The following is a 13058-nucleotide window of genomic DNA, read 5'->3' as shown; positions in this document are numbered from 1 at the left end:
GGTAGACTTTTCCAACTATCAAATCCTTTCTACCCGTTACCACTACGAAAGCATCCGGTCAACGATACACACATGCTCTCAAGGGTTTCACCCACTTCACTACAAACGCGAACACGCGCTCACAACCTAACGCCAAAGTTCGTTCTCATGGCTTAGTGGATTCATTTACCCTATCACTAAGAAATGCTTGATTGCACCAAGTCTTACGTCCTCGTCCGTCAATACAAATGTCATCATAGTGTGTTTCCATTAGGAATGTCACCCGCATCAATACTACGTATTACCACTATGCATTCGTCCCCAGGGCGCGTTTCCACGAGTCAACGACTTAGGCGCTACCCTGGTGCACTATCATCAAAACCATCAACAAACCGAATCTTCACCGAGTTTACTTGAGTCTAAATAGATCTCGAAGCAAAGTTTAAGTCCGTAATACATACACGAATCCATCGGCACAAATAAACAATAATAAGGCATATTTGTACCAAAGACGAAAATACCTGAAACATCATCGTTGGACCCTTGAGCTCCACTGATCATCAGATAGTCACGCTCTAACTTCCTAACCCGATCTACAAACGATTCGGAACATTCCGACTTACGGTGTCCCTTCTTTTGGCAAATAAAGCACTTGATCGTGCTTAAAGGTACACTCGTACAATCCCGTGCAAAATGACCTCGTCCTCCACACCAAAAGCACGTAGGCCCATAACCTGTCTTACTCCTCTTCGTCACTTTTTCAACACCTCCGGGCGTACTTCTCGCCCTTTTACTAGGAGCACCTCTTGATTCTAACTTTCTCTTACCCAAAGAGTGATCAGCAAATTTTGAAGCATGAGATTTAATCCCCATAGTTGCTCCTTCGTCACCGTCACCTTGAGGTTTAGGAAACCTCTTTTCTAACTCTTCCTTCACGACCTTAGGCACTCGGTCTCTAACCATCTCGGTCACTATTCCCTCGAACGACTCTTGGAGAACTTGCTTAACCTTGTTGGCAAAAATCAAGATATAGCGTTCGAACTCCGCCTCAATCCTTAATGTTAACTCATCCTTCCCCTCATGAATAGGCGCGTCCGTTCCGGTTCCATCTTCCGTCTTCATTCTAAAGAATGGATATAGATTAAACAACGAAACGAAAAGGAACGACATACATATACCACACCGCCCCATCTTGGTTGATACTCATCGTACATTGCTTGTTTGACACGTCTTGAACCCGTAACAATGGTAGCTAATCATTGTTACGCGAGCACGTCGCATTAACTTGCTAGTACAACGTCTATCTCGCTTGATGATTGCTAAAACAACACAAAACGATTAGTGCAAGGTTAGTTCACATAGACCTAAGCACTAACCAAATCCCCGGTCCGACCCGTCTCCTACAAGTCCCGCAAAAAGCGCATACACATTAAAGTCTAAGTCTAGGCACCTATCTCAAGTCGCCTAAATCCCTTAGACCATGCTCTAATACCACTTGTAACAACCCAAACCAAACCACGAACAACCCGTGTAAAAATACAAAACAAAAAAAAAAAAAAATTTGCTCGTTCAAAAAATGGCGCGGCGCGCCATATGGCCGCGCGGCGCGCCAAACTGGTCTGTCCCAAAAAGTTTGGAATGCGAAAAAAAGATCGACTAGTTTCCGACATTTTTAGACGAAACGCTTTTAACCACACATTCAAATATGTAAAACTACCACGATTCAAACATAAAAATGATGTTTTACAAGCGGGGCCCACACGACCCAAAATACAAGTTTAATACAATTTATGAGTTTCGACCACCAAAAAGTTTAAGTACCAAACTACACTATGAGCATGGCGTTTGGGATTAAACTACCCACGTCTCGGTCGAACTCCCAAAAGTCAACACATCCAAAAATGTCCCCTACAATAAAGCGGGATCTCTAGTCCAAGGTAATGCCCTTACCCTTGTCCACAACCGAACCTATAAAAATGGTAAACAACGAGAGGGTAAGCAAAGCTTAGTGAATGCAATAATTATACGAATAAATATATAATTATACCTACTTGCAAACACTTACACAAACCGCAAACATGCTAGCAAACACAATTAGCTTATCGTCACAATAACAAGCTATAAATCTCCAATACCACAAGCTAGCATAACAACCGCATATAAATATAACTCGAATAATATAATATGCTTACAACACAAATAACCATGGTTAACCAATAGTACAAGGGAACGGCACTCGCGAAAACGCCATCGGTGTTCACAACATCCGTTAGGGCACTTAACACCTCGCACCACTAACCCCTAGGGTGGCACCTTAACACCTCGGCACATCACCCCGAGTGGCATCTTAACACCTCGATGCATCACTCATAAAATTTACGGAGTGGCGTCTTAACACCTCGACACTACACTCCTAGGTGGCATCTTAACACCTCGATGCTACACCCGAGTGGCATCTTAACACCTCGATGCTACACTCTTCACATGAAACATGGTGTCTTAGCACCTCGACACTACACATTTCACGCTACAACAAATAGATACATTATATACATATGCATATAATTATTCCACTCACCTCAAAGTCTTGTGAAAAGATACCCGAGCTTGCGAAACCTCAAAGTAACGTACCTATCACATTATACATATAATCAAACGCAAACTCAAGTCGATCAACCAAACCCTTTCACCATTCTAAGCCATTTTGACCCAAGGTGCAATTTCAACCCATTTGCACCCTTAACCCTAAATTGGGTCAACACACACCAAAACCCTAATCATTCGCCAAGATGGGTTTAAAACACACTTAGGTCACGAGGCTAACTCGTTTTCATATTTGCTAGGCCGCTTAGGTTATTAAAGACTCATTTGACCGATTTCAAAGTCAACACACCCATTTGGGTCATCCATACCTAATAACACCCATTTACATATCATTAAAGTGTTCTAGTACTTTAACTAACCAATTAAGTTCATAATCATCAATCTAACACTTGAAAACCCTAGTTAGTCCTCTTTGAGTCTTCATGACCCAAATTCATCCAAAAACACCCCATTCACCCACAAATGGGTTTTAAGTTCATCATTAACCCTAACTCTAACCCTTTCACAAATTAAACAAGGAAATCAAGATTAGAGCATACAACTAAGATCAAAACGTAGCTAGAGGAAAGATGAACAACTTTAATACCCGCACTTTGATTCGAAATCGCCTTCTTCTTCCTTGATTCAAGCTTTCCCTCACTAAGAATCTCTCTCTCTCTAGAAACTAAATTGGAAGAAGTGAAGTAGATGAAAATGGAGTTATGAGGCTCCCCTAAAACTGATCTAGGGCCTTAAGGTTGGCCCTCAAGTGAATTTACCCAAGTGCCCTCAAAATATCTAATTAAAAACAAAGTGAGCTGTCAGCCCGTAATGGCGCGGCGCGCCAAATGCCCAGTTCAGCTTCTTTTGCCTTTTAATTAAATACAACCTAAACCCCATAACTTGAATAACATATACATACATAAGTACAATAAAATATTCGGGTCTTACATTATTGTTGACCGTGTCACCAAATTCGCGCACTTCCTAGCCATGAAGGAAACTGACAACATGGAAAAACTTGCACAACTTTACATTAAAGAGATCGTAGCCCGTCACGGTGTGCCTTTATTGATTATTTCTGACCGAGATGGCCGTTTTGTATAGATTTTGGCGTACTTTACAAGAAGCGTTGGGAACGCGTTTAGACATGAGCACCGCATATCATCCATAAACTGATGGACAAAGCGAACACACAATCCAAACTTTGGAAGACATGTAACGAGCTTGCGCTGTCGATTTTGGAAAAGCTTGGGACAAGCATTTGCCACTAGCCGAGTTCTCTTACAACAATATTTATCACGCGAGTATTAAGGCAGCACCTTTTGAAGCGTTATATGGCCGAAAATGTCGTTCTCCTCTTTGTTGGGCTGAAGTAGGCGACACACAAATCACCGGACCCGAAATCATTCATGAAACAACCGAGAAGATTGTTTAAATCCGAGATAGGCTTAGGACGGCCCGTAGTCGTCAAAAGAGCTATACCAACAAAAGACGCAACGACCTCGAATTCCAAGTCGGTGATCGCGTAATATTAAAATTCGCACCATGGAAAGGTGTAATCCGTTTCGGGAAACGCGGGAAGCTAAATCCGCGGTATATTGGTCCTTTCGAAATTTTGGAGCGTGTTGGAACCGTTGCTTATCGTTTAGATCTTTCGCCTCAATTAAAAGAAGTGTTTTGCCGAACTCGAACTCATCATTCCTCTCAAAGAGCTTACTATTGATGACAAACTTCATTTTGTGGAGGAACCGGTTGAAATTGTGGACACCTCCGTTTAGACGCTAAAACAAAGTTGAATCCCGATCGTTAAGGTCCGTTGGAATGCCAAAAGGGCACTCGAGTTTACTTGGGAAAGGCAAGATCAAATGCAAAGGAAATACCCTCATTTATTCATGGATTTGGAAACGCAAGATCCCAAGAAAGAAACAACGACTACTACGCCTACTTAAATTTCGGGACGAAATTTCTTTTAAGGAGTAGGTAATGTAACATCCCGCCTTTTTCCGTTTACTTTCATTTAATTATCTTAAAGTTTGTTATATAATTATAACATCTTCCGTTAATACGCGTTTTTAAAATATGTCGTTTAGGTAATTCACGCACCCGCTCTTAAACTTGAGGGACTAAACTTGTCAAGTGACCAAAGTCTTGACTAGGTCAAGTGGTCAACTCTTCCTCCTCCACTCATTCACCACCTCCTCACTTTCTAACACTTCCACTTTTTACTCTCAAACCCTCAATCAAAGAATCATCATCCATTTTAAATCTAGCAAGCGTTCTTCAAAACAAATTGCATATTTGGAATCCTTGCAACTTCCTCTTCGAATCCATACCAACTTCATTACATTTGGGTAACTTTCTAAAATCACTAGATTTTGTGTTCTTGATGATTTTGACTTATAAAAGTGTTAATTAGTGTCTATGGCTCAAGTCTAACATGAATATATGATTTGTATTGTTGATCTTGTTATTTTAAGTAACTAGCATGAACATGAAATTTGGTGTCTTTGATTTTGTGATTTTGGTTGCTTAAATGTTGATAGATGTTAAAAATGCATGTATTAAATATGTTACTAGTATCACTAGCTTCAATTTGATGTGTAGGTTGATTTGGAAAGACTCCATAAACTTCATTGTTAAATTTGTGATTTTGAGTTAGGGTTTTATAGAAGTAAAATGGATTTTTGATGCATTGAATGCTTTGCAATGTTGTTTGTAAGTGTTTAGTTGTATTGTATGCGTAATTACCTGCGAAATGGCGTATCATAAGTGTGCATTTAATTCCCGAATCATCAATATGCATTTATGAACTTGAAGCATTTATGATGAGCATTAAATGATCATTCAATTTAGAAATTTGATTATTGTAAATGTTGATCTTGGTTGATGAAATGTGTTTAGTTGCATTCCTTGTAAATTTACCTTTCCAATGATGTATGGTATACGTTTTAAGTGTTTACGATTTGCGAATTGTGCTTAATTGAAGTTTGGTTGAGACTTGAACAAGTGAAACTAGCCAGGCACCAGCTCACGTTGATTGCCGAGGCGCATCACCCCTTGGTCGCGGCGCGACATTAGGCGTGGCCAGGGACTGACTAACCTTAAAATTTTACGGAAAATGTTTGCTATGCTACGCACCTCCGATTCACATGTAACTTGTTCTAACATGCTTATATATGATTAAAAACCTCAGAAAAATAGTTCGGGACCCGACCCGAACGTGTTGACTTTTTCGTTGACTTTGACTTAACCAACGTTGACTTTTATTCAAACTTAGCCAAATGCTTATGCGATCGTTCTAACGTACTTTATTACTTGTATATTGCATGAAACTTGACAATTTGACTCACATGCTATATTAATCGAGTCGTAACGAGCCATAGGACTAATTGAACACTTTGACCGACCGTGTTTACCGATATTGATACAAACCTATTTGTTTAGGTCAAGACTAGCATTCGTTCTTGCACACGTTACTTTGTGAAGTACATTTTACTATCCGTGCAACTAAGGTGTGATCATAGTCCCACCTTTTCAACAACTTTTACTTTTAAACTATGGGATGAGAAACATATACGTATCATACTTTTATGCTTTGAACACAAGTACGAAAACAAACATTCCACAGCGAGTTTGAACAAAAAGCCTCAATTCAATTATCATTAGTTACACTTGCAGGGGGTAAACGTGAACTTATGTTATGTGATCACATTGGGATTGACGAGCCCTCATTTGGACGGTTCGCTACCGTTAGCGGATGAAATATATTTTCGAGTATAATGTATGTTCTAACACTACGTAACAGGGTACAAAACAGTTAAGTCTTGATAATTGGGTGCTCGCGAACATACTTTTGAAATACAAATGATTATCAACTATATTAAATCTTGTGGTTCAAAAACAACGTTACTAATACACCTATGATTTCACCAACGTTTTTCGTTGACAGTTTTCTATATGTTTTCTCAGGTCTTCGAACGCTAGGTGATACATGCTTCCGCACATTATTTTTGATACTTGCTTGGATGTCGAGTATACATACATACGTGGAGCGTCTTTTGACTTAACTTAATTTGTTTCTCATTGGTTTCAATTGTACTTAAAACGATGTAACATGTTTGGTCGTCGAACTACTTTGTAAATTTTGAAACATCTTTATAATTGAAATGAATGCGACATATTTTGGTCAAACGTAGTTTTTAAAGACTTATGACTACGTAACTGGACCTAAGTAGACGGTTCCAACAATGACGATTTTGTCGGGTCACTACAACTATCACGGTGAGAAATTTTTGCATTGCACGATGCACTAGATACCATTGGTGAGTTTGTTTTGAAAGGTTCCGGTGTTCTTCATATGAATGATTTTTACAGCAGTGAGTAGACCTGTACAGATTGTTTTTGAAATATAAGTATCTTGTGGTCTATTATATTATTGGAAATGATTGTTTATGATAAACTAATGAACTCACCAACCTTTTGGTTGACACTTTAAAGCAAGTTCATTCTTAGGTATTAAGGAAATCTTCCACTGTGCATTTGCTCATTTTAAAGATATTACTCGGAGTCGTTCATGGCATGTTTCAAAAGATGTTGCATTCGAGTCATTAAGTTCATCAAGATTGATAAGAAGTCATTCATAGTTTGGATATATTATGAGATAGTATGCATATCTGTCAACTTTCGTTGTAATGGAAGTTTGTCTTTTTAAAAACGAATGCAATGTTTGTAAAATGTATCATTTAGAGGTCAAATACCTCACAATGAAATCAATTATTATGTAATGTTTATAATCGATATGAACGCGGCATTTCAACTTGTTGATCAAGAAAAAGGCAAGGAAGCCGCCGGCTTCCCAATGAAGCCGCCGGCCTTGTTGACACAGTTTCTCAACTTATCGACCAAGTTCAAGTAAAAATGGAAACAAAATCAAGATAAAATCAGAAAGATTTGGCGAATCAAGTGAAGCCGACGGCCTGGCCTAAAGCCGCCGGCTTCAGTATGACGGTTACAAAGATTTAGCTTGCGAATAAAGTATAACTTGCACGAGGAGTCACCGAATCAAGGCAAGCCGCCGGCTTGGCCGCCGTCTCAGAATTCTATAAATTAAGGCCTCTGGTCTCAGTTTTCATATGTTCAGAAGTAGATAGTTTTTTCTAGATTTTGTTAGGTCATTTTCTAGGGGGTTTTATCTAAACCCTTAGGTTAGATTTACTTTTTGTAATCAAGATTCAAGATTTAATTCAAGTCTCTTTACATCTACCTTCTTTTGAGGTATGATTCTATCCTTATCTTATTGTTTTATCTATTTTATTTACTATATTCGTTTCTGCTCATCTTTTATTATGAGCTAAACGTTCATAGTGATTACGTGGACGAAAACTAAACTTCATCTGGGAGTTAGATTAAGCCGCCAGATTCACCCTCAAGCCGCCGACTTGGAGTGAAGGAAGCCGCCGGCTTCATGCTTTATTCTGTGCAATTTTTGGTTCTTTTCCAGATATGTATGGTTGAGTTTCTGTAACGATATTTGAATTGTTTTGAGTTTGTTTTTTTTGACTATACTTACTTGCCATACTTAATGATTAAATAACATGATTTTAGGGTTGATTAGTCCTTGATCCGATAAATCTATTATTCGATTAATGCTACTTGTTTAGATCTAGTCCATCAAACTTGTTAAATTGAATTGCATGAAACTAGGTTAAAGAACTTAATAGTGATAAACTTATTTGATTTAAGTTACGCTTATATAATAGAAGTTAATATTGTTAGGATTAATCGAAGAACCTTCGTTTGGATTTGTTTAAGTAATGATTGCATGAAAACTTAGTAGTAATTGTCTTTCAGCTAGTAACTTGAGCTGATCTACTTGATGTTTAATAGCTTATATAATTTGTCAGTCTATTTGCATATTGATCCTCATCACAAGATTGGTATGTATCATGTAATTGAATTGAACATGAAGAATTAAGATGTTAGTTATGCACATCACATATCTCACATATGCTTTAAGTCCTGCTTATTAATTAATATGCAACACTTGTCTTAATCTGCTTAGGGATAATAATTGGTCTATGATTATTATCTTGATTTGTGTTAATATAAGTTATGAAACTTATCTAATATGATTCCCATATGAATTGGTTGTCCATGTAATCACTTGTATCTTTACTTGTATTGTATTTTATTTTGAATCTTCAATTCCTTATTTTGTTTTGTTTATCTTTAAAAGTAACTCTTTCCTAAGAGATAAATCTATCCCATAAAAGATACAAAAACATATCTTTAATTCTTTAATAAGAATTAAATAATAAAACAACTCTTATCCATACCTAGCACTTCCTTGGGACGATAACCTAAAATACTACCTCTGATCGGGTTTTGTTGCTCGTTAGGGTGTTAAAAGTGTAATAATAAAGGTTATATAAATTTAAAAGTTTGAAAGGCAAATTAAGCACTGCACACTTTTGCACATCAACTTTTTGGCGCCGCTGCCCGGGAAGTGTAGCACGGTAAATACGGATGTTAGATATACTTTGGTTATTGATATTTCTTGAAAACGGGTGATGACTATCTTCTTTTAGGGGAGGGTTATTGGGGTTCCGATTTAAAGGCTCCTGCTCGAACCTAGACGTTTACGGGTCACTTACGTATTGAAATATTCAATAGGCCGTGTATGTTTGATTATTCATTGTTATGCGATAAAAGTTGTTATTTAATATATATATTATTAATTACGTTATCAATATTTATTATATTTATTTATTTAAAATTTAATAATATACTAAGATATTTCTTAAATATTAATATAACATAAAACTTAAATATATATATCCTTTAAGGGTTAAAAGATTTACTCCTAAAATATTTCTTTTCATGATTTTAGATCACATGATTACTCAGTCTAACAAACCAGTCTTAAAAAGAACGTTGTCAAATCCTGATATATTATTTAAACTTTCTAAGGATTCGAAAATTGTTAAGAAATTAGATTTCCAAGAGGGAACTACTTCTAATGATGATTCATTATCTAGCCCCCCCCCCCCCCCCCCCCCGTCTAGTCCTGATTCTAATTTGGGATCTCTTTTTGGTTCAAAAATTAAAATGACTGATTCAATGGAAGCGTTAATGAAAGCTAGTCGGGAAGGATTAGGTCATGCTATTACTCAGCCCGAAATAAAAGAAAATTTTGATATTAAGGGTCCTATTTTTTATTTGCTTAAAGATAATCAATTTAGGGGTACGGAGAAGGAAGATGCTAACGCTCACATTCGGAATTTCAAAGATATTTGTAATCTGTTTAACATTAATAATGTGGAAAGTAAAATTATTTATCTTCGTCTCTTCCCATGGTCACTAAAAGATGAAGCTAGGGAATGGTTGAACTCGTTACTTGAAGGAGATATTACTAGTTGGGATACGATGATTGAAAAATTTCTCACTCGATTCTTTCCTGCGTCTAAAACTGTCACCCTTCAAACTGAAATTGCTAATTTTCGTCAGAAAACTAATGAGTCTCTTTATTCTACTTGGGTTCGATTTAGTCAAATGCTTAGAGGTTGTCGACAACATGGTTTGGATAAATTTAAAAAGGTAACTACTTTCTATAAGGGTTGTGATATTGCTACGAGAAGAGAGATTGATACATCTGCTGGAGGAACATTATGAGTAAAACTGCCGAAGAAGCTGAAACCTTGATTAATAAGTTGGCTGCGCATTCCCATGAATGGCACCAAGACTTAGATATTTCTCGTTCGGTAAAATCTGTTAGTTTTGATTCTGAAGATATGGTTAAGGCTATGAATGTGCAATTGGGTAATTTAGGAAGGCAAATTGAAAAGCTTACTAAGGAGATGCATATGATTAAGGTAGGTTGTGAAAAATGCCAAGGTCCTCATGCTACTAAGGATTGTGTTGCTAGTCTTACTATGGAGCAATTTGAGAATGTTTCGTATGTGAATCAATTCCAAGGAAACCCAAATTGCCGTAATAATTATAATGCACCTTATCCTACTAATAATAAAAACCCACCTTGTTTCTTTCCTGTTAGAGCACCTTTCATTCTAAATTCTTCTAATGATAAGAAGTCTAATCTTGAAGAAAGCATCCTCACTTTTATCAAAAATCAAAATGAAGCTAATGATAACAAAAAGCTCAACTTTCCAAAGTACAAAATAATCATCAAGCGTCCATTCAAAATTTAGAACGCAATGTTACTAAGTTATTTAAACTTGTCGAGGGTAAAGTTCCTATTAAATCTGAAGTTTATAAGGAAGTTCGTTTTGAAAAGGTAAATGCGGTAACTTTTATTAATATAGATGATAGTGATGACAGTGATGAATCTGATGATTCTGAATATGATTTTGATAAGGGACCTAGAGAGAATGATCCTGAATATAATAGGTTTTGGGAAACTGTTAAGGGAATATCTGAAAGAGAGCATCTTGGAAGAAAAGCAATCCGTGAATATGTAGCTTCTAGAGGGGCTGATATAATGTGGGTGTAGTGACCCGAACTTTTCCATGTTTATATATATTAATTGAGATTGATATTTACATGATTAAATGTTTCCAACATGTTAAGCAATCAAACTTGTTAAGACTTGATTAATTGAAATATGTTTCATATAGACAATTGACCACCCAAGTTGACCGGTGATTCACGAACGTTAAAACTTGTAAAAACTATATGATGACATATATATGGATATATATATAGTTAACATGATACTATGATAAGTAAACATATCATTAAGTATATTAACAATGAACTACATATGTAAAAACAAGACTACTAACTTAATGATTTTTAAACGAGACATATATGTAATGATTATCGTTGTAAAGACATTTAATGTATATATATCATATTAAGAGATATTCATACATGATAATATCATGATAATATAATAATTTAAAATCTCATTTGATATTATAAACATTGGGTTAACAACATTTAACAAGATCGTTAACCTAAAGGTTTCAAAACAACACTTACATGTAACGACTAACGATGACTTAACGACTCAGTTAAAATGTATATACATGTAGTGTTTTAATATGTATTTATACACTTTTGAAAGACTTCAATACACTTATCAAAATACTTCTACTTAACAAAAATTCTTACAATTACATCCTCGTTCAGTTTCATCAACAATTCTACTCGTATGCACCCGTATTCGTACTCGTACAATACACAGCTTTTAAATGTATGTACTATTGGTATATACACTCCAATGATCAGCTCTTAGCAGCCTATGTGAGTCACCTAACACATGTGGGAACCATCATTTGGCAACTAGCATGAAATATCTCATAAAATTACAAAAATATGAGTAATCATTCATGACTTATTTACATGAAAACAAAATTACATATCCTTTATATCTAATCCATACACCAACGACCAAAAACACCTACAAACACTTTCATTCTTCAATTTTCTTCATCTAATTGATCTCTCTCAAGTTCTATCTTCAAGTTCTAAGTGTTCTTCATAAATTCTACAAGTTCTAGTTACATAAAATCAAGAATACTTTCAAGTTTGCTAGCTCACTTCCAATCTTGTAAGGTGATCATCCAACCTCAAGAAATCTTTATTTCTTACAGTATGTTATCATTCTAATACAAGGTAATAATCATATTCAAACTTTGGTTCAATTTCTATAACTATAACAATCTTATTTCAAGTGATGATCTTACTTGAACTTGTTTTCGTGTCATGATTCTGCTTCAAGAACTTCGAGCCATCCAAGGATCCGTTGAAACTAGATCCATTTTTCTCTTTTCCAGTAGGTTTATCCAAGGAACTTAAGGTAGTAAGGATGTTCATAACATCATTCAATTCATACATATAAAGCTATCTTATTCGAAGGTTTAAACTTGTAATCACTAGAACATAGTTTAGTTAATTCTAAACTTGTTCGCAAACAAAAGTTAATCCTTCTAACTTGACTTTTAAAATCAACTAAACACATGTTCTATATCTATATGATATGCTAATTTAATGATTTAAAACCTGGAAACACGAAAAACACCGTAAAACCGGATTTACGCCGTCGTAGTAACACCGCGGGCTGTTTTGGGTTAGTTAATTAAAAACTATGATAAACTTTGATTTAAAAGTTGTTATTCTGGGAAAATGATTTTTATTATGAACACGAAACTATATCCAAAAATTATGATTAAACTTAAAGTGGAAGTATGTTTTCTAAAATGGTCATCTAGACGTCGTTCTTTCGACTGAAATGACTACCTTTACAAAAACGACTTGTAACTTATTTTTCTAACTATAAACCTATACTTTTTCTGTTTAGATTCATAAAATAGAGTTCAATATGAAACCATAGCAATTTGATTCACTCAAAACGGATTTAAAATGAAGAAGTTATGGGTAAAACAAGATTGGATAATTTTTCTCATTTTAGCTACGTGAAAATTGGTAACAAATCTATTCCAACCATAACTTAATCAACTTGTATTGTATAT

This window comes from Rutidosis leptorrhynchoides, chromosome 4 (genome assembly GCF_046630445.1).
Source record: "Rutidosis leptorrhynchoides isolate AG116_Rl617_1_P2 chromosome 4, CSIRO_AGI_Rlap_v1, whole genome shotgun sequence".
Taxonomy (NCBI): Eukaryota; Viridiplantae; Streptophyta; class Magnoliopsida; order Asterales; family Asteraceae; genus Rutidosis; species Rutidosis leptorrhynchoides.
The sequence above is the reverse complement of the archived record's forward strand: the minus strand, read 5'-3'. Positions refer to the sequence as shown.